Source organism: Ascaphus truei, chromosome 6, assembly GCF_040206685.1.
Source record: "Ascaphus truei isolate aAscTru1 chromosome 6, aAscTru1.hap1, whole genome shotgun sequence".
In the NCBI taxonomy this organism is placed as follows: Eukaryota; Metazoa; Chordata; class Amphibia; order Anura; family Ascaphidae; genus Ascaphus; species Ascaphus truei.
This window is the reverse complement of record NC_134488.1, coordinates 43,132,161-43,153,495: the sequence shown is the minus strand read 5'-3', so window position 1 is coordinate 43,153,495 and position 21,335 is coordinate 43,132,161. Positions and strand designations below refer to the sequence as shown.

Below are 21,335 nucleotides of genomic sequence, written 5' to 3'. Positions count from 1 at the left end.
CTTTTTCCCTTTCTAAGTGTTAAACGGTTCAGTCCCATTAAGCTAATGACTATATGTATTATATGTTATTGTGATTGACACCTGTTTTTTTTTTTAAATTAAATAAATATCGGATAGTAAGTGGACTATCCTAGTGGTAAGAACACTCCTTGAAGCTTTTTGTGACCTTGGACGTGTGCCTTTATTTCCCTGTGCCTCTGGCGTCAAAATGAGACGGTGAGGATCTGTTTCATCTTTCATCAGCAAGAGGATTCCATATACAAAAAAAGAAATAAATTAAAACTCCATAATAATGTCACCGACTTCTTCTTAAAAGTATTTATAACCCCTTAAAGTATAACCCCTTAAAGTAATGTCTGTTACATTATTTGTTATGTTCTTTTCACTGAGTCCTGTCGGATTCTAATCTTATCTGATACAAAAATTCCTTTATTTTAATTTTTTATGCTTGTCTAAAGGCAGCATAATTGGTCAACGCACAACAGAAAATATTAAATCATTATTTATTAATCACTTGATGAAATGATGAATCTGTACCTACAAGTTTACAAACCGTCTTATGAGGTACTGTAATAAAGATTAAATTCGCCAAAGTATTCAACTACCAAGTAATATTGAAACATACTTGTTAACTGTATATGATGCTTAAACGGCCAAACCTGTTTAACATACCACTGGGATTAGTTCACTTCGGTCTGAAGTGGGACCTATTTTACATGAAGCTTTTTATAGAGCTCGGTGTATAGTGATACTCTGCATTCTTGTACTGAGCAGTATGATTAGAATGTATTTCCTCCCAAGCAAAAACTGTGCCTGTAATTAAAAAGCGATTGTGACCGTCCCTGTGTACAGTACAAATGTGTCATCATGATTGCAAAGTGATCTCTGCATGAACTTGCACACAGACATAACCATAGGGGGAAAGTCTTCATTCTGGACAGCGTGTTCTTGTTTGACTTGTAGAAGAGACCTATGGGTTATTAAACTAATCACTGCTGAGGTCTGAAGTCATACGCGGAGAATATGGGGAGGTGAGGCTAGGTGTGCCGTGAAAGAACAGTCTTGCCAGACAAGTAGGGTGTGGTGTGTAACATTTTGTGCTCTTTGATAACTCCACCTGTTATCACTTCTAAAGACACACACACACACAACACTTCCATTGCACAATGTAACATCTTCCTACCAGTTGTTAAAGGCACTGCGATTTCAGCTTCAACGGTCCGCCCCACATAAGGACCAAAGTGTACTGCACTACCAATCCGGGGTGTAACTGGTTTCATCTCGGTTGAAAACTCACTCACACTCACACTCACACTCGTGCTCACTCACACTCGTGCCCGCACACACTCGTGCCCGCACACACTCGTGCCCGCACACACTCGTGCTCGCACACACTCGTGCTCGCACACACTCGTGCTCACACACACTCGTGCTCACACACACTCGTGCTCACACACACTCGTGCTCACACACACTCTCACTCACACACACTCTCACTCACACACCTGGGTGAATTAAAATGCACTTTTTTTATTTTCTGCCTTTCAGTTGCAACTCTGATATATAAATCTATCAATTTTTTTTTGTATGCATTATTTAAAAATTCTTGTGGGGGTTTTTATTTATTTCTTAAGCAGCTTAAACATTACGATAAGCATCGTTCTGGCTAACCTTGCATGTCGAGCTTTCAAAGTGCTAGAATATATATATATATATACTAGCTGAGAGACCCGGCGTTGCCCGGGATGTAAATGCGTAATAGGTAGTATTATTTATAAATTGTGGAACAATAGGTGACTGTTTGTTGTAAAGGTTGGATAATAATATTGAAAAGAAAGATGGAAGAAAATGTAATACGATGTTGTATAAAAATGGTTTATTGTAACCACACCACAGTACAATGTATATTTTGGTGCCATAAGTGATGTAAAAATGTGAGGCGTGTGTCCTGCTAGGGTGTGAGGCGGCGGGTGGGGCGTGGGTTGTGAGTGCTGTCTGCGAGTGGGGGTCCTGCTAGGGTGTGAGGCGGCGGGTGGTGCGTGGGTTGTGAGTGCTGTCTGTGAGTGTGGGTCCTGCTAGGGTGTGAGGCGGCGGGTGGCGCGTGGGTTGTGAGTGCTGTCTGTGCGTGGGGGTCCTGCTAGGGTGTGAGGCGGTGGGACAGTGATGTCGGTGCGTAGGGACGGGAGGCAGCAGGTGTGTGGTGGCAGGTATGTGTCGAGTGTGGCGGGTGTCTGTTGAGTGCGTATTTATTTCTTAAGCAGCTTAAACATTACGATAAACATCGTTCTGGCTAACCTTGCATGTCGAGCTTTCAAAGTGCTAGAATATATATATATATATATATATATATATATATATATATATATATATATATATATATATATATATATATATATATATATATATATATATTTTTAATATCTATCTTGTAGAAGACTGCCCAATACCCGAAGCGCACAGCCTTACACTACAGTATGTTATTATTTGCACTATTGAGGATTGCGATGCAAGTTTGAATTATCAGGTTATTATTTTTCTGTTAACCCCTCCCCTGCCAGAGGATCTGATGACTCCATTGCTCTGCAGGGTATCGGAAGCCTCTGGCAGGGGACAAGTTAAAGGGGTATTATACAGTTGGTCGTTAAGGGACCATGTTGGCACAGTTTTATGCCTTTATGGTACGTATTGTTGTTTTTAGAGCAAAATAAACCAATGTCAACGCACTTCAAAATTCACCAGTACCCTGTGTGTAAGGGTTATCTTACCGTGCAAGCTCGTTCTGTAACTAAAATCCCCAAATACTTCAGAGGTTTAAATCCCCCTGCGGTGCGGGACAATCCACTGCAGCTTTTGCTTTGACGCAGGCGATTTTTAAGCCTCCATTTTGTTTCCCCTTGATGGGACTGTGTGGGCAGCACCCTGGTAAATTACCGGGACACCTGGGGGTCTCCGGGGCTGGAATGAACGCGTCTCAGCTGTGAAACCCCACCCCTTCTTGCTTCCTAAATGTTGTTTTAAAAAAAAAAAAGGCTGATGTGGGCAAAAAAAAATAATTAAATAAATAAAATTATTATTCTTTTTTTTTTTTAAGCTTGAAACCTAAAGTATTTGAAACCCTTTCACTAGCAGCGATGCCTTGCAAAGTCCCGCTTACTAATGGGGTAGAAGCTTTCTGCTTGAGCAGAGAAACGGTTAATGGTCTAAAGAAGAAGGTAACATGTTTCTCTGCCCAACTTATTACAAGAACCCAATGATTTCATGTAAGCCGTCTCTCCCCCCCCCCCCCCCCCCGTGTCTCCCTGGTTACTCCGCCCCCCAAAATCGCACTTGTTCTGTTCTTAGATGTGGGATGAACTGGCACACAGCGTGCTTCTGATTGTCATGCTTTCTGACATATACAGTAGCTTCTATTCCTGTATACACTGAGTCAGTTCTTCATGTGCTTATTCTGCACTGTACTCCAAATCGTGACCTTCTGAATAAACTGCGTATTGCGTTTTAATTAACCCCTTCTCTTTTGAGGCACATGGCCTTATATGGCGATTTCACAGTCTTCTAGGGGTTAAGGAATCTTCCAAACTAGTTGGGGACCCTGGGCCATCACAACGAGAGAAATAAATGCAATTTATGCCTAATGCTTCTGGGAATTATATAAAGGGGGCTGTACTTTTTTGGAGAGCACTGTGGGGGGGGTGTGTGGGGGGTGAATCAAACTTTTTAGGTTTAGATCAGGGGTGGTCACCTACAGGTCTGGTTTTAAGGGTTCCCTTGCTTCAGCACAGGTGGCTCAGTCATTGAATTGAGCCACTGATTTGAGTCACCTGTGCTGAAGCAGGGGTATCCTTAAAACCTGACCTGTTGATGGCTCTTGAGGACGGGAGTTGGCTACGCCTGCTTGTAGATCATTGGTCACTAGTCTTAAAAAGCAAGTTTTGCTATGACTTTGAGATGTCACAGCCTCCAGCAGTTGTGCGGGTCAGTGGGATAGAGCATAATGGCGGATGGAACTAGATGAAGTTTTAATTTCTAGTCTGCGCTCAGTTGGCAGGAATCGGCCAATAACGGTGAGGACGAGATGAGCAGCGGGAAGTGAAGTTGTGGCTTTCGATTTTGTGACCTCGACGTTTTTATTCTTTTGGGGGGGGGGAGGGTTCTCCGAAGGCCGGTGGTCTGTGGCTTGGCTCTGAGCTCTGAGGGGCCTAATATCACCTCCTCCTCGCCCAATCATGTTTAAGGTGTCACATCTGAGTGCTGGATGTCTTGTTTACCAAAATCTGACACCTATAAGTATTTATAAATCCTGTTTGAAAGTTGGTTTGTAAACAGGATGAGCTGAGACTTGGGAGAGGGGGTGATCACCTCTGGCTGCTCCCTCCTGTCTGTCATGGTGCGTTCAAGAGCGTGCCCCCCTCTCTCCCCTTATCGGGGAGCCAATAAAGATAAGGACAGTGTGGGTTAAGGGTAAAGCAAACACTTGCTTGAATAGGGGACGGTTTTGTCTACGATCCCTAAGAGATGCACATTGTAATTATTGTCCAGAGAAACTGCACATTTTTTGCTATTAACACGGTTAGGTTAGTTTAAGGAAGCCGATGAAAGTGTTATGGCTTTCAAAAGGTAGCGTTGCACCTGCAAAACCTCGTTCTTGTAGGATAATAGCAATCGCCGAGTAACTTGATTTTTAAAATAGATGTGTATACTCAGTCATACTTTACACTGCAGCACTTTCATTATTGGAACGTAAATCACCCTTTCAAAGAAAAACTGAAAGCCGTATGGAAAATGTACCTTCCGTCACTCCTCGAGAGACCTCGATCATCACTGCGACAACTCATCTCTTCCCCGCCGCCCCCGCCCACCCGTTTTCTCTCTCTCCTCTTAAAACAACAATTGTGGTTCTAGAATAAAAAACCTCAACAGTTACACGGAGGGGGGAAAAAGGTGTCATTTCCCCCTGTCCCCCCCTTTTTTCATTTTATTTATTTAAATTTAAAAAAATTTTTTGTAAACTTTACTGTTTCCGACGTGACGAGCAAAATGTTTGAAGAGCTTTTCGAAAAGTGAGGGAACTTTACCCACTGTGGTGCCAGCGAAGCAGTGTCCAAGGAGGGTCTTGCAGTTAAAGCTGGCCTTTACTACATGTGATGAAAGAAGAGGTTAAATAAAATTGCATTGGTCAACATTGTAGATTTTTGGTAATGATTTGCGCGCCTGTTTAAAAAAAAAAAATATATATATATTTTCTAAAAAAAAAATTCCTCCTCCGTATCTATAATTTTGGGACTTAAGAAAAGTGAATGTTGTACTTCTGGTCCCAATCACTGCCGATTTTGAATCTTCTGCTTGTTCGCGCAGTAAGATGGGAGACCCCTAACGAACTACAAATGAGAAACCGAAAATGGGCCATAGGTGCTAATCTTAAGGCACCATATAAGCTATTGCCGTCAATAAGGAGCCTTTTATGGGAGAAGACTGCTTAGTGCAAGGGTGGAGAACTCCAGTTTTCAAGACCCCCCCCCACCAACAGGTCAGGTTTTCAGGATATCCCTGCTTCAGCAAAGGTGGCTGTCGAACATTGAGCCACCTGTGCTGAAGCTGGGACTGGCAGACCCACCTGTGCTGAAACAGGGATATTTTTGAAAACCTGACCTGTTGGTGGCCCTTGGGGACAGGCGTTGCCCACCTCTGCCTTAAGCCTTACCTGGTTACGGGGCTGCGCGCTCTTTACATAGCGAGGGGCAGGACGCTGCAGATTTGAACGTCTTGCCCCTTGCGGCACCTGCAGTGCCCTCGCTATGCATTGCTGGCAGTGCAGGGGTTAATTGGCGTGGATTTCATATTTTTGTGTATAGCTGTGTTATTATTATTATTTATTATTATTATTATGTATGTATTTCTCACCCGTGTGTGTGTGTGTGTGCGCTTTTTTTTCTACACGTTGGGAAGAGATTTAGATTGTTACAAGGTGTGTTGTGTTGTGTTTGTGTGTGTGTTGGTTACAAGTTGTTGTGCTCGTTATCCGCGAGGTTTATTTGGTTAAATCCTGTGTGGTTGACACTTCAAAAAATAAATCCTAATTGTGCTTGTTTGTTTAATCTTGTTTGGAAACCCTTGTAACGGGCTGTGTAGGGGGGAATTTCTTACCGGAGAAGTTAAGTCGCAAATAGTGTCTGTGTGTCTTCCTGAGGCCATGATTATACCAGAAATCGCGTGCGATGGCGCGACGTTGCGCAGCTTCAAAACAATAACATGCAATGAACGCGCACATACCAAGCGCGACGGTAGCGCTGCGACGGGCTGCAAAGCGTGCGTGAAGAGATTAGAGATTTTGTTTTTCACAGGCGACGGCTGCATCACGTGATTTGCACGGTCAATCATACACACATTCACCTACACCCACACACGCCATGGAGCGCGGCGGCGGTTTCAGAAAACGGAATTTGTGTTTTGGTCGCGCGACGGACGGGTCACACGAGCGGTTCAGCCAATGAGGGCGAACCAGCCTTGTGACATCACGGCCACAGATCGCTCGGCCGACAGTCGCTCGTGACGCCATGCGCTCCGCCCCGCCCACTATATCTGAGGCCCTAGAAAGATTCCGTCTCTGCCAATGTAACGTTTTTTTTTTACTTATTTTGCCCCATTGGCAGCCAGCGGGGACCAAGCCTGACCGTCTTATTACCAAAGACGCTGGGTAAAGATTGTAAACACCCACCAAGTTTTTATTTTACAAATAAAAAGTAAAAATAAAAAAAAAAGGCTAACCTGTCAGTTTTCAGGATATCTCTGCTTCAGCACAGGTCATTTGAAGATCGAGCCACCTGTGCTGAAGCAGGGATATCCTTAACCTGGCCCATTGACCACCCATGACACCCTGTTAAACAAGTCCACGTTACTTGGTTCTCCTTAGTCCTAGAAGGGACTCCGTCTTTTAACCTCCCAAATGGAGGGAGCTTCCATGGATCCAACTCTGCCATATAACTCCCATAGTGCACTGCATTTTTGTTTGTTTTTGTGCACAGACCTTCTGAAGCCGCCATTAGTCCCAGAACATGGCGGCAGTCTGCTTCCAATCTCATCGTGGCTCTCATTGGGGAAATGTATTCCAATTAAACTATATGAAGGCACTATAAACGGACTTTGGATTTATCCCCTTTGTTGCTAGAGACGGAATGCGTTCTCCACCCTCTTGGCATCCATGACGTTAACCTTTTTTACGGTGGAGGAACCCGAGAGCCATTTGTTTTTTTTGGTATTTGCGAATGTGTGAACCCTTTTTGTAGTGACCTCATAGCCTCCCCCCCATAGCTGATATAAATGGAAGAGAAGGGAAATCCATTTCAATGACATACCTGGTACATCAATAAGAACGTTCCAGGTACGTCTACGGGGCAGTGAGAAGATCTATGCACGAGCCCTCCAGTTGAGTTGGGTCCTAGTGGTGGAACTGCACCGTTGAGTAACCGTTGGTGATACAGTAACCGTTTTTCTGATTAATGCCAGCACTGGACACTTTATAACCTCTGTTTATTAGCACCTGGCTTCACATCTCCCCCCACCCTTCTCCCACTAATAGAAGCCAGGCCTGGCCAGGCACTTCTGAGGCAGGCTCCTTGTGTGAGGAAGTCCTTATTAGTTCCTTATTTTCCCCTGGCCTGGCTCAGGAAATGAAATCTCCCCTCCCAGGTCTCTCCCGGCTGACCCTAGCAGGGTAACCTTTGCCAGTGCCCTGTCAAATGCTCATGGGGTGTGAGGCACGGCCTGCTTCTACTCATGCAGTACAGGGGAGGTTGGGGCACTAATAGGCCAAGGTGACTTATTTATGGGGTGTTAGAAAGGGGTGGTGGTGGATTAGGTGAACTGGTTGCATCCCTGTGGAATTGTGTGTGTGTGTGTGTGTGTGTATGTATATATATTTATAGCGCCAACCAGGCCTGCAGCGCTTTACAAACATTACAATATGGGGGTTGACACACACACGCCCTCTTACAGCACTCCACCAAAACCAACATTAATTGCCTGGGTGCTAACTGCAACAAATAGTAATAGAGCTAAGAATTGGCATTCCTGGTATCGACCCCCAAAAATTGGAAAGTATATTTAGAACAGATCAGCGTTTCGACCGAAGTCTCGAGTGCAGCTCCGCTGTGCGCTGAAACATTGTGTCCTAAATACAAAATGTTTTTTTTGATTGACCTGTTTTTGTACATGTCAAATATATACACAGAGAAAAAAGCAGCACTCCCCAAGTGAGTACGGATACGAGGACTAAATCCTACATTAGGGAAACCTTTCTCACTTTCCTGTGGGACTGGGAAACCAACTCCGCCCGAGAGGATCGGGGGAATAATGGTCTTCAGTGTTTCTCTCCGATATGTGGCCGGGATAATGTGAGTGTCGGACGGGGGCTTGTGAAAAGCTTTGTCTGCATCTTTCCACTTTTTGTTTTTTCCCTTCTCCCTTTGGCCAGCTAGGTGCACCTGAGTTCATCTTAAAGCTGCAGTTAAGTCAATATCCTGCATGTGTTTTTTTTTTAATAAATCAGTTCTGTAGTAAGAAAAAATACTTTTAGCATTTTCTGTTTTTAAAAAAACAACTTTGAAAGACCAATTTTTCTTGTATTCTATTTTAACAGCCAGTTGCTAAGGCACTGCCCCTTCATGTCCTGTCACAAGCCCTGGCACACCCCTTTGTCAGCACTGCCCTCCCTCTAGCACATGTCAGTGCAGGAGTGCTCATGAATATTCATGAGCTTCCACTGACGGACTGAAGCAGAATATAAACAGATCCCTTCACTAATTATGTCACCAAATTTCGACCTATCAATACATGGAGAACGAATTGACTGGCAGCTATACAGTTCTTTAGGTAATTAGAGATTGCACACATAACTATTGAAGTAAAAAAATAAATTAAAAAAAAAAAGACTTAACTGCAGCTTTAAGACGTGAGAGATGTTAACTCTTTATCTCCCTCTCATGTCAGTCATGTACCTGACGGTGTAATTAGCTAATGGTTTCACGACAGAGAAGGGGGAGGGGGAGGAGGAGGTAGTGGCTAATTTTGCCTCTTGTAGCCAAAGTGGCAAATGTTAGTGTTTGGGGTTACATTTATGTTAACGGTCTTTAATTGCTTCCAGACCTGGCAGGAGGGGGGTCTGTGTGTGAATTAGGGAACTGGTAAGACTTTTCTTCCTGCAGGACTGACACACTCCATTCATTCCCCCAGCCCTGGCTTCTGTCACCTTCTCTTCACTTCTAGTTTTTTTTAAACTCCCCCCCTCCCCTTGTAGCCTGATTGTTAAAGCACCAGACCCTCTTAGGCACACACATTGGATTTCCAATTAAGCACCTTGTCTGGCTGGCTAGAAGGATTAGCTTGGTGATAAGAATGCTGCCTTTTGAAGTGGGTGACTATTGGTTCAAATCCCAGTATCTGCTCTTTGGGGCCAGTCACTTTACCTCCCTGTGCCTCAGACGCTAAAGAAGAAGCTGCTCAGGTGAAAGTCGGTTTGTGTGCAGTGCTACATACACTGTTGGTGTTTTGTAATTTATTTTTACTCCTCTGCAACGCATGCAAAATCTCACTTTGTTTTAGGGTCAAACTTTGAATGTCCCCTTTATGGCTCAGTCCTGGAATTGTAGGTGGGTTGTAGGTTTTAATACCATTGATCCCTCTCTGCCAAATGGCCCTGCAGCACATTACTGTCAGCTCGTTTTTCTGATCCTGGCCTAATACCTTTTTATGATAAGAATGCAACATTACATTTGTAAGCCAATTGTCACTCATCGTTTGTTCTTTGCAGGAGAATAATTCTGCTCACCAAATGGCTAAAAGCGAAGGGCATTAACCATTTGCGCCAATAAATTCACAAACCTATTCCTCGTTACGGGAAAATAAGTAAAGTTTGTATGGGAGCCCGTTGTTACATTGCGATGTAATCACACAGATATATAGATATAGATATAGATAGATAGATCTAGATAGATAGATAGATCTAGATAGATCGAGATAGATCGAGATAGATAGAGATAGATCTATCTCTATATCTATATCTATCTTCTACATGGGACTGCCTTATTAAACTGTCAAACTGTGCGACCTTATGGCATCTTCCCTACATGGATTGTGAGCTCTGTGGGTTAGAAACGCCTCTTAGGCTGCTTGGGTATAGCTGTATCTAATTATTTAAGGAGCACAGCTAGATAACACTTTTTTATAATTGGGTCTGTGTCCCCCTTCCTGACCTGTGTTGGGGGGGGGGCGGGGGTTAGGCTCCTGGATTTCTGGAGGGGACTTTTCGGGGCTTCCTGTTTCATCTAATGTGGCACCCATGTTTGCACATAAGAGGTAGGTGTCCGGACCTGAGTAATGAATTGTCTAAGAAATGGGGTAGTGGTAGGGCGTTAACGGGTGTATGGAACATTCTCACAGGTACACCCCAATAAGCACCTGCTGTAGGGAAATAAGAGTTTGGGTGTGGAGTATAGGAGACAGACTGGGCGCTAAAGGGAAAGAGGTTGGGGACAGTGTCTGGGGGAGGGAGAGGAGAGATAGAAAGGGGGGAAAGTCCCTATAAGATGGGGGAGAGTGGAGGGACGGTCAACTTTTTTGAAAGAGGAGTTGGGGCAATATAATTATACCCTTCAATGCCAGAGAAGCCAAATGCACTCATTACACGCAGCTATTTCTGGATTATTGGCATGTCTGCTCTGACGTCTAGGCTCTCGCCCATTTCCGCATTCCCTGCGCGCCTTCAGTTTGGTGACGAGGTGAACAGCCTGCCCCACATTGGTTTCAAGATACATTTTTCAAGTGGGGCAGAAGCCCCTCTGAAAATTCCCTTCTGCTCGGGATAGAACAAGATGGCAGACCGAAGCTCTCAATTCTATTCTGACGATGTCACTTGGGATGGAGCAGCCCACGTACACGCAGAGGATTCTGGGACAAGGAGGCGCAACCGCAGGAGATTGGCGTTTGGGTGCCGCCACCGTAATCTTTCATGTGATCATTTTCTCGCTAAAAATTGACTTTGGGTACGGTTTCACCCATTGGCTGCCAGGGTTGCTGTGAATGGGTTAACTTGGCAGTGCCACGTACACTGTTCAGTTCTTTAATTCTCAGCCTGAGTCTATATTTGCATTTGTACGTTTTTTTTGTGTGTTTGCAATCTGTGTTTAATCAGTTCAGCTGATAACCTGTGGTCTGATTTATCAGCCAATCTGCTGCGTGTATATTGTTCAAACGCCTGTTTCTCCATTATACAAAGATAACCGCTGGAGGGGAGGGGGGTGGGGGGGGGATTTGTTCTAAGAAGCAGACACGCAGGTATTTTATTAAGTGATGTTTCAGCTTTTTTATTTTTTTTTATTTTTTTTTTATTCCAAACACCACTTCTTTTTTTTTTTTTAATTTATTTTTTATTATTTAATTGCAAATCCAGAGAATTAACCATGTTTACATTTCTATAGCAATGCATATTTACTTGGTTACACGGCTTTATTTTAAAGAGACGGAAATATGTATTTAAAAAAAAAAAAAAAACACACCCCTCCCCTCTGTTCTTGGAGTATAAATATTTATGCCAAAGATCTGTCTAATCGTTTAAAAATAATTTATTTTATTTCCGCCTTTCCAGGAACCATTGACGTCTTAATTTACAAACTCTATGTCCTATTAAACGCTTTCCGTTTTTTTTTTTAAAGCGGACATTTGGTACAAACCTGTTGAACCCTTTTTACGAAAGGTTTCTGAGTATTGGTTGTCGCAGCGCCACTGCTAGGCTCCGGCTTTATACCGAGGCATAGAGGCTTCTCAATATACAACCTTTTACAATCTGTCCTGGCCCTGCAGGCTATATGGAGTGTTTCTGCCCCCCCCCCCCCCCCTGGGGTAGTGAAGGGGTTAACCCGTGGTGAATACAATCTGGGTATGCAGCTAATTAGCAGGACACTTTGTCATCACCCTCTCCAAAAACTTCCTGGGAGTGATATACAAGCCTTAATTATTTGACCTGTTCACGGGACCGCTTTAGATAGATAACAAGCTGGCTTGTAGAATTCCTTCATCAAATGGACCAGCAAGTAGTTGAATAAGCTCTCCAACCTCACTGGGTCCTTCATCCGGTAACCCAATAAAAGGTGCCACCTACTCCCTCTCATGTTACTACATAGAAAGTACACACACTGGTAGGTGTGTGTGTGTGTGTGTGTGTGTGTGTGTGTGTGTGTGTGTGTGTGTATGCAAGTGCACATACCTTCACATTCTTTTTTTATATACATTCTACACTTTTTTTTTCTAATTTACAGCCACCCAGGATATTGTAATTATATATTTACTCGCTCACTCTGTCTCTCTCTCGCGTGCGCACTCTGTGTCTCTCTCACATTCTCTCCCTCTGTATTGCGTTACAGAATGTTGTTGCCATGTAAAGGTGTACAGTATAATACATTTGGCTGTACCTTCTCACATTATTCCCTGTGAGTAGCACAGATTCAGACACCGATGTCGGAGCTGAAGTCTGCCAGGATAGCACCCGCAATCTTCGTGTGTGTAACACCTCAACATTGCCCCGCTTTTATTTATATTGGGGGGGGGGGGGGGCTTAACGAGAGGAGGAGGATTCCTTAACACAATTGTTCTAATTTGGCTCGTCATCATGCATGATGGGTAAGATCAGGCAAGTCTTGCCAGTCTGGATGCTGCTGCTAACCTGGGTGATTTTAAGAAGGGTACATGCTTTATCCAGTGGCTGAGGTTTAATCCGGGCAGGTCCGACTTTGTGCCAAGAGTACTGCCTCCTACGCGGGGTGGGCCGGGCCTTCTCGTGTGCAGCATCACAGGTCTGGAACTCGCCAGAGTTCAGGGGTATACCGACTTTACCATCGTTTCGGGCTCGGTGTAAGACTTACGTCTCTGGCTTTCCCTGTTTAACAAAACAATTATATATCATTTTAATTTGTTCAACAGTAAAGTATTGCGCTGCCCTATTAAGTGGAGGAGTGTTTTTTACTCTCAAAATAAATGATGATTTGGAAAGTAGTGGTACTGTCTAGTTTCAGAACTCTGGGGCAAAACACTTTTGACCCCTCCTTACATTTCATACATTATGCTGTAAAAAAAAAAAGAAACAAAACCTTTAGCGCTGACCATATATGCAGCTCTGCACATAGTACTTTGCAGGCCCTGTTCCATAGAGCTTACAATCTAATCTTTGGTGCCTGAGGCACAGGGTGATGGTGACTTGCCCAAGGTCACAAGAGCTGACGTTGGGCTCCCCTACTTCAAAGGCTGTGTACTTACCACCAAGCTGCTACTTTCGCTCGGAGTAGTTGTACATAACCGCACTTGAACCTACTGAACGTATCTCTGCCGATAGCTTGATTTTTGCCGACTGTTTTAATCGAGGTTAACGGTCTTCGGTGGTTCCTCTGAGATAAGGTGCAGAGTGTGGTTGAGGAGTATTGCGTAGGATCGAGCAGGCGGTGTAATGTTGGGTAATAATATGCTGTATGTAGCATGGTTCCACCTCCTCTCCTACCCAACGCTTCTCAAACTGCTTAACCTCAGCACAAGGCTCCAGTCTTCTGACCTCCCCCTACTATGTATAGTTGTGGTTTAGAAGAGGAAATCGGTGAGCTTTGCTACAAAGGGAGCGGTAGGAAATGTGATTATCTAGCATAGGAGGGTCGGTTTGTTAGTCTATTGTTTTATTTTCTCTACCTAACGGCTGAAGTTTTTCTGTTCTCGTGGCTTCTAATAGATCTTGAGCGATGGGCAACTTTCTCTCTCTCGAATGTGTGCCAGAAAGTTCTTTTTGTCATTCAAAGCGTGTGTGTGTGTGTGTGTGTGTGTGTGTGTGTGTGTGTGTGTGTGTGTGTGTGTGTGTGTGTGTGTGTGTGTGTGTGTGTGTGTGTTATATTCCATAGAAATGTTTTTTTTTTATTTTTTTTTTTGCACAACCTCTAACCGCTACTAATGAAAAGAACTATACCCACAATCTTGAGTCCAACACCTTAACCACTACACCACACTCTTGAGAACATCTTGATAGAAGCAACCAAATGACCATTTCATTGGGAGGCCCCATTGACCACACAGTGCCAAACCATCATCATGCAGGCTTCTGGGAATAGTTCTTCTGCAATTCTGCACGTGCTTAATAGACGGGGAAATAGTGTAGCGGCCCCACAATGAGGCATGGGAACGGTGATATAAAACGGGGGCAGTCAGAAGGAATACGGGGGGCAGAGATGAGGGATATTAGGGAAGGGTTACATGGGCAGAAACTTTTATGCCCTTTAGTGGAACATTGCGCAGTTACTTGCAGGGCCACTTTCCACCTCTTTCTGAACAGGGGCTCATGAGAAGGGGACAGTGAGACAGATGGGGAAGTGTGGAGGACACGCAGCGTTATTTAGAATTTTTTGAGACCCAAGGTTCGGCTTTTAGAACACAACCCGTGTCACCCTAATAAACCTCCGATTATGCTAAGGTGTCCCCTTTCCCTTCATGCCGCCGCACCCCCCTCTTGCCCCCCCACACAAATTCACTTTGACAGAGGATGTATCGCTCCCCCACCCAAAGTGATTTTTTACTGGCAGCTCTGACCCGACACCTTGGATAAGTGCATGAATTCCATACATGCGTCAGTCCTGGCCACTGTTACTAACAGGTCAAGTTACCCTCATGTCGGGGAGAGTCCATCCGGAAGGCAGTATCGCTGCTCTGAGACTCTCAAACCAAATGTTTCCCATTTCCAAATGTGAAATATACCCATACGTGTCTTCCTGGATCTCCCCCCTGCACCTCTGCCCCTCTCCTCTCCCCCCCCTCTCCCCCCAACCTATTTAATTCTCCCCATTGTTACTTGTAATACAGTGGTTAAGAAGACAAGGATTCTGGGCAGTGACATACAAATGATCACCCAGTGTGTCCTTATTTTTTTTAGTTTCCTTCAACCTAAAATCTTACCCCAGTTAATGTAGTGCCAATTTCTAGTTGCCATATTAGTCCATAGGTTATGCATTTTTAATGCACATCGATGGTACAAGGGGGTATGTAGTATTATTATAACACACACAATATAATGTTTTAGCGTTGTTAAGACTTTATTTTTTACTGTAGGGGGTGGGTGGAGGTCCAAAACCGGCAGAAAAATACCGAACAATATCTCTGGTCAGGTGGCCATAGATCAGCCCAAAATCTAAATGGTGGCTTCAAAGTCCCTCATACCTGGTGACATTAGTAAGGCCTCAAATCTTATCTGAGAAGATTAAAAATAAGATTTCTCTTTCTAAATCGCCCCCCCCCCCCCCTTTTTTTTAAAAATGTAAAAGGAAAAAAAAGCTTTCAAGCGGGTGATCGCCGTGTGAGCACTGTACTGCAGGCTTTGGGCCTTCCTAAATGAAGTTCCAATTCAAAACCGCTAGCAAAATAAAATAAGAGTGGCTAATCGGCTTTTAAATGGCACTCCCTTTAAAATTAGGTCAGAGTGGGGGCTTCCACCCTTCGCAGGTCACTGCCACTGGGTCACTCTGTTTCTTACAAGATAGAGATCCTTTTTTTTGTTTTTGTATTATCGCCGCCCTGATACAGTATGGTGGGTGGATGGAGTTTCCAAGACAATGGCTGTAGGTCAAGCAAAGCCGTCCACGCCCAGATCCATTATTTACAGTAGGTCTTTCTTTGGCCCCCAGTGAAAGAGGAGACTGATGAGAAGGACCCTGTGCAAAGGACACTGTGTTTGCTCATTCAGGCCATGGCAGGACGGGCTTGTGTACAATGCCGGGGAGCGGGCTTTGCAGTGGACCGGAGGAGCTTATTGTAACTTTGTCAGGCTTGACTGAGATGGGGAAGAGGTGGTGAAGGATGTTGGGGAGGGGGGGAGGGAGAGCTGGAAGTGGGGGCCAGGGGGATATTTAGCCTCAGGGGGCCCCAAGCATAGGGTCAGAGTTAATGAAAGCTTTAACTCCGTATGTAAACCCTCCAGCACTAAAGGGGTTAATCCCACCCTTTGGGATTGAGGTACAATGAAAGCATTTATGCACGTAACACCCCACCTGGCTTTCTTGTGGGGGTTGTTGTGTGGTGTATTTTTTTTTTTTTAATTCCCAAAAAAGTATAAAACCCATTTCATGGAGTTCCTGACAGATTATTTTACCCTTTTGTCAGGCTGAAGGGTTAGCTCCGTAGTAAGAATACAACCTCTGAAGTGGGTGACCCAGTTTTGCATCCCAGCGTCTGCTCCCCTTATGACCTCTGGCAAGGCATTTTATCTTGGCACCAACAATTAGCCTGCGTGCCCCTTTGGGGCAGTATGCATAACGGTAGCTCTAAGGCTGCGCTTATACTGCCGGCGACGGCGACGCAACCGTCGCGCCAAAACAAATGCGTTGTCGCCGTCGTCTGGTATTTGATTTTTTTTCGGCGACTGTCTCCCCTTGCGGCCAATCGGGAGCTTCTCTGCCTCTGCCCTCCCCCTTTTCTGACGTCACTGGCCTTGTAGCCAGAGACGTCGCCTAAACGTAAAATATAACTTTCGCAATGGCGGCGGGTGACGTCATCGGTCGCACCGTCGCCGGCACTATAAGCGCGGCCTCAGACACACCTCCTCATTGGGGTGAGAATACCTCCGTCATTCCCATGTTTCGGACTTGCGCGGAGTTAAGTTTGTAGTGTTGCCTATGCTTAAAGGATTTAATATTTCTACGGGGAATTGGAAACAGCGGGAGGATTTGAGTACTGAGACTTAAGGGAAAAGTGAAAACCGTTTCTGCAAACCATTTTTTGTTGTTTTGTTGAATTTACTAGGTGTAATAAGAGCATTTAACTCCTTAGGTGCCCTGTGTGATTTTCCAAACGCTGTGTATGTCTCCGCAGTAGTCGCTCCATTAGGCCTCGGCCAGGGTGGCGCTGGGCGGGCGGGCGCACTCACGCTGGCCGCGATGAAACACATTGAGGCAATGTGTGTGGCCAGCGTGAGCGAGCCCCTACTCGGCGCTTAGATGCTCGCAGAGCAAGCAAATGTGATGTTGCTGCTCGCAAGCGCGTCACGTCAGCGGTTCGCCCAACGAGGCGAACCGCTCGCATGACGTCACGGGCCACCCCCCCCCCCAAATATGGAATTGGAGCTGCTTTCGGTCGCGTCTCCTCCTCCAGACCCCACAGGTCACAAATCGCCTCTGCACGCGCGTGATGTCACACGCTCCGCCGCGCTCCTAGCATGGCCTCGGCCTTACGTTCCCTGCTAGCACACACCTTTTTAATGAGTGTTCTGTGAGTAGTTTTAGTTTAATTCTGCTTCTGGCAGCGTAAAAGCATCTAAAGCAAAATACGGCAGCTGCTAACGGTCTTATGTGTTTGTAAGACTTGTGCCGTGAAGGAGTGGGGTAATGGGAGGGGCAGTGAAGGAGGGGGGGGGGTAATGGGAGGGGCAGTGAAGGAGGGGGGGGGGTAATGGGAGGGGCAGTGAAGGAGGGGGGGTAATGGGAGGGGCAGTGAAGGAGGGGGGTGGGTAATGGGAGGGGCAGTGAAGGAGGGGGGGTAATGGGAGGGGCAGTGAAGGAGTGGGGGGTAATGGGAGGGGCAGTGAAGGAGTGGGGGGTAATAGGAGGGGGGGGGTAATGGGAGGGGCAGTGAAGGAGTGGGGGGTAATGGGAGGGGCAGTGAAGGAGTGGGGGGTAATAGGAGGGGGGGGGGTAATGGGAGGGGCAGTGAAGGAGGGGGGGGGTAATGGGAGGGGCAGTGAAGGAGGGGGGGGTAATGGGAGGGGCAGTGAAGGAGGGGGGTAATGGGAGGGGCAGTGAAGGAGGGGGGTAATGGGAGGGGCAGTGAAGGTGTGGGGGTAATGGGAGGGGCAGTGAAGGAGGGGGGTAATGGGAGGGGCAGTGAAGGAGTGGGGGTAATGGAGGGGCAGTGAAGGAGGGGGGGGGGGTAATGGGAGGGGCAGTGAAGGAGGGGGGGGGGGTAATGGGAGGGGCAGTGAAGGAGGGGGGGGGTAATGGGAGGGGCAGTGAAGGAGGTTGGGGGGGTAATGGGAGGGGCAGTGAAGGTGTGGGGGTAATGGGAGGGGCAGTGAAGGAGGGGGGGGTAATGGGAGGGGCAGTGAAGGAGGGGGGTGGGTAATGGGGGGGTAATGGGAGGGGCAGTGAAGGAGGGGGGTGGGTAATGGGGGGGGTAATGGGAGGGGCAGTGAAGGAGGGGGGTGGGTAATGTGAGGGGCAGTGAAGGAGGGGGGGTAATGGAAGGGGCAGTGAAGGAGGGGGGTATTGGGAGGGGCAGTGAAGGAGTGGGGGGTAATTAGAGGGGCAGTGAAGGAGGGGGGTAATGGGAGGGGCAGTGAAGGAGGGGGGGGTAATGTGAGGGGCAGTGAAGGAGGGCGGGGGGTAATGTGAGGGGCAGTGAAGGAGGGGGGTAATGGGAGGGGCAGTGAAGGAGGGGGGGGGTAATGTGAGGGGCAGTGAAGGAGGGGGGGTAATGTGAGGGGCAGTGAAGGGGGGGGAGGGGGGCGGAAGGAGGGGGGTAATGTGAGGGGCAGTGAAGGAGGGGGTAATGGGTGGGGCAGTGAAGGAGGGGGGGGGGTAATGGGAGGGGCAGTGAAGGAGGGGGGGGGGGGTAATGGGAGGGGCAGTGAAGGAGGGGGGGTAATGGGAGGGGCAGTGAAGGAGGGGGGTGGGTAATGGGAGGGGCAGTGAAGGAGGGGGGGTAATGGGAGGGGCAGTGAAGGAGTGGGGGGTAATGGGAGGGGCAGTGAAGGAGTGGGGGGTAATAGGAGGGGGGGGGTAATGGGAGGGGCAGTGAAGGAGTGGGGGGTAATGGGAGGGGCAGTGAAGGAGTGGGGGGTAATAGGAGGGGGGGGGGTAATGGGAGGGGCAGTGAAGGAGGGGGGGGTAATGGGAGGGGCAGTGAAGGAGGGGGGGGTAATGGGAGGGGCAGTGAAGGAGGGGGGTAATGGGAGGGGCAGTGAAGGAGGGGGGTAATGGGAGGGGCAGTGAAGGTGTGGGGGTAATGGGAGGGGCAGTGAAGGAGGGGGGTAATGGGAGGGGCAGTGAAGGAGTGGGGGTAATGGGAGGGGCAGTGAAGGAGGGGGGGGGGTAATGGGAGGGGCAGTGAAGGAGGGGGGGGGTAATGGGAGGGGCAGTGAAGGAGGGGGGGGGGGGTAATGGGAGGGGGCAGTGAAGGAGGTTGGGGGGGTAATGGGAGGGGCAGTGAAGGTGTGGGGGTAATGGGAGGGGCAGTGAAGGAGGGGGGGTAATGGGAGGGGCAGTGAAGGAGGGGGGGGGTAATGGGGGGGGTAATGGGAGGGGCAGTGAAGGAGGGGGGTGGGTAATGTGAGGGGCAGTGAAGGAGGGGGGGTAATGGAAGGGGCAGTGAAGGAGGGGGGTATTGGGAGGGGCAGTGAAGGAGTGGGGGGTAATTAGAGGGGCAGTGAAGGAGGGGGGTAATGGGAGGGGCAGTGAAGGAGGGGGGGGGTAATGTGAGGGGCAGTGAAGGAGGGCGGGGGTAATGTGAGGGGCAGTGAAGGAGGGGGGTAATGGGAGGGGCAGTGAAGGAGGGGGGTAATGGGAGGGGCAGTGAAGGAGGGGGGGGTAATGTGAGGGGCAGTGAAGGAGGGGGGGTAATGTGAGGGGCAGTGAAGGAGGGGGTAATGGGTGGGGCAGTGAAGGAGTGGGGGGTAATGTGAGGGGCAGTGAAGGAGGGGGGGGGGGGTAATGTGAGGGGCAGTGAAGGAGGGGGGGTAATGTGAGGGGCAGTGAAGGAGGGGGTAATGGGTGGGGCAGTGAAGGAGGGGGGGTAATGTGAGGGGCAGTGAAGGAGGGGGGATAATGTGAGGGGCAGTGAAGGAGTGGGGGTAATGTGAGGGGCAGTGAAGGAGGGGGGTAATGGGAGGGGCAGTGAAGGAGTGGGGGTAATGTGAGGGGCAGTGAAGGAGGGGGGTAATGGGAGGGGCAGTGAAGGAGTGGGGGTAATGTGAGGGGCAGTGAAGGAGGGGGGTAATGGGAGGGGCAGTGAAGGAGTGGGGGTAATGTGAGGGGCAGTGAAGGAGGGGGGTAATGGGAGGGGCAGTGAAGGAGTGGGGGGTAATGGGAGGGGCAGTGAAGGAGTGGGGGTAATGTGAGGGGCAGTGAAGGAGGGGGGTAATGTGAGGGGCAGTGAAGGAGTGGGGGGTAATGTGAGGGGCTACTTTGGCTTAAAAGGAAAAAAAAACAGATAATTTGATCAGACTGTTGCATTTTTTATTTATTCTTTTGAATATGCGACAGCAGAATGGTGGTAGTGATGCCAATAATATCGCTAAATGCAACATATGCTGGGGGCCGATGTTAAACGTGTTGGATCTATTAATGAAATGTCTACGTCTGTGTTTTTCAACCGGGTTCCTAGGAGCCCTCATGTTCCCCGGGCGTCCCTCATGTTCCCCGGGCGTCCCTCATGTTCCCCGGGCGTCCCTCATGTTCCCCGGGCGTCCCTCATGTTCCCCGGGCGTCCCTCATGTTCCCCGGGCGTCCCTCATGTTCCCCGGGCGTCCCTCATGTTCCCCGGGCGTCCCTCATGTTCCCCGGGCGTCCCTCATGTTCCCCGGGCGTCCCTCAAAGGTTCCCTGCAACTTTCAGGTCATTTGAAAATTAAACCAAATACAGAAGAATTTACGCGCTATTAGAGATGGTTGGGGTTCCTTACAATGCATCTGATCTCAGACGTGCGATTAGAGAGGGTTGGGGTTCCTTACAATGCATCTGATCTCAGACGCGCGATTAGAGAGGGTTGGGGTTCCTTACAATGCATCTGATCTCAGACGCGCGATTAGAGAGGGTTGGGGTTCCTTACAATGCATCTGATTTCAGACGCGCGATTAGAGAGGGTTGGGGTTCCTTACAATGCATCTGATCTCAGACGCGCGATTAGAGAGGGTTGGGGTACCTTACAATGCATCTGATCTCAGACGCGCGATTAGAGAGGGTTGGGGTTCCTTACAATGCATCTGATCTCAGACGCGCGATTAGAGAGGGTTGGGGTTCCTTACAATGCATCTAATCTCAGACGCGCGATTAGAGAGGGTTGGGGTTCCTTACAATGCATCTGATTTCAGACGCGCGATTAGAGAGGGTTGGGGTTCCTTACAATGCATCTGATTTCAGACGCGCGATTAGAGAGGGTTAGGGTTCCTTACAATGCATCTGATTTCAGACGCGCGATTAGAGAGGGTTGGGGTTCCTTACAATGCATCTGATCTCAGACGCGCGATTAGAGAGGGTTGGGGTTCCTTACAATGCATCTGATCTCAGACGCGCGATTAGAGAGGGTTGGGGTTCCTTACAATGCATCTGATTTCA

General features: G+C 47.7%; 1 protein-coding gene across 1 annotated transcript in view; it reads left to right on the top strand.

Annotated features, from left to right (window-relative positions):
* ZBTB16 (zinc finger and BTB domain containing 16) overlaps positions 1–21,335 on the top strand; it is a 78,209-nt gene that overhangs the window by 7,286 nt on the left and 49,588 nt on the right. The window lies entirely within an intron of this gene.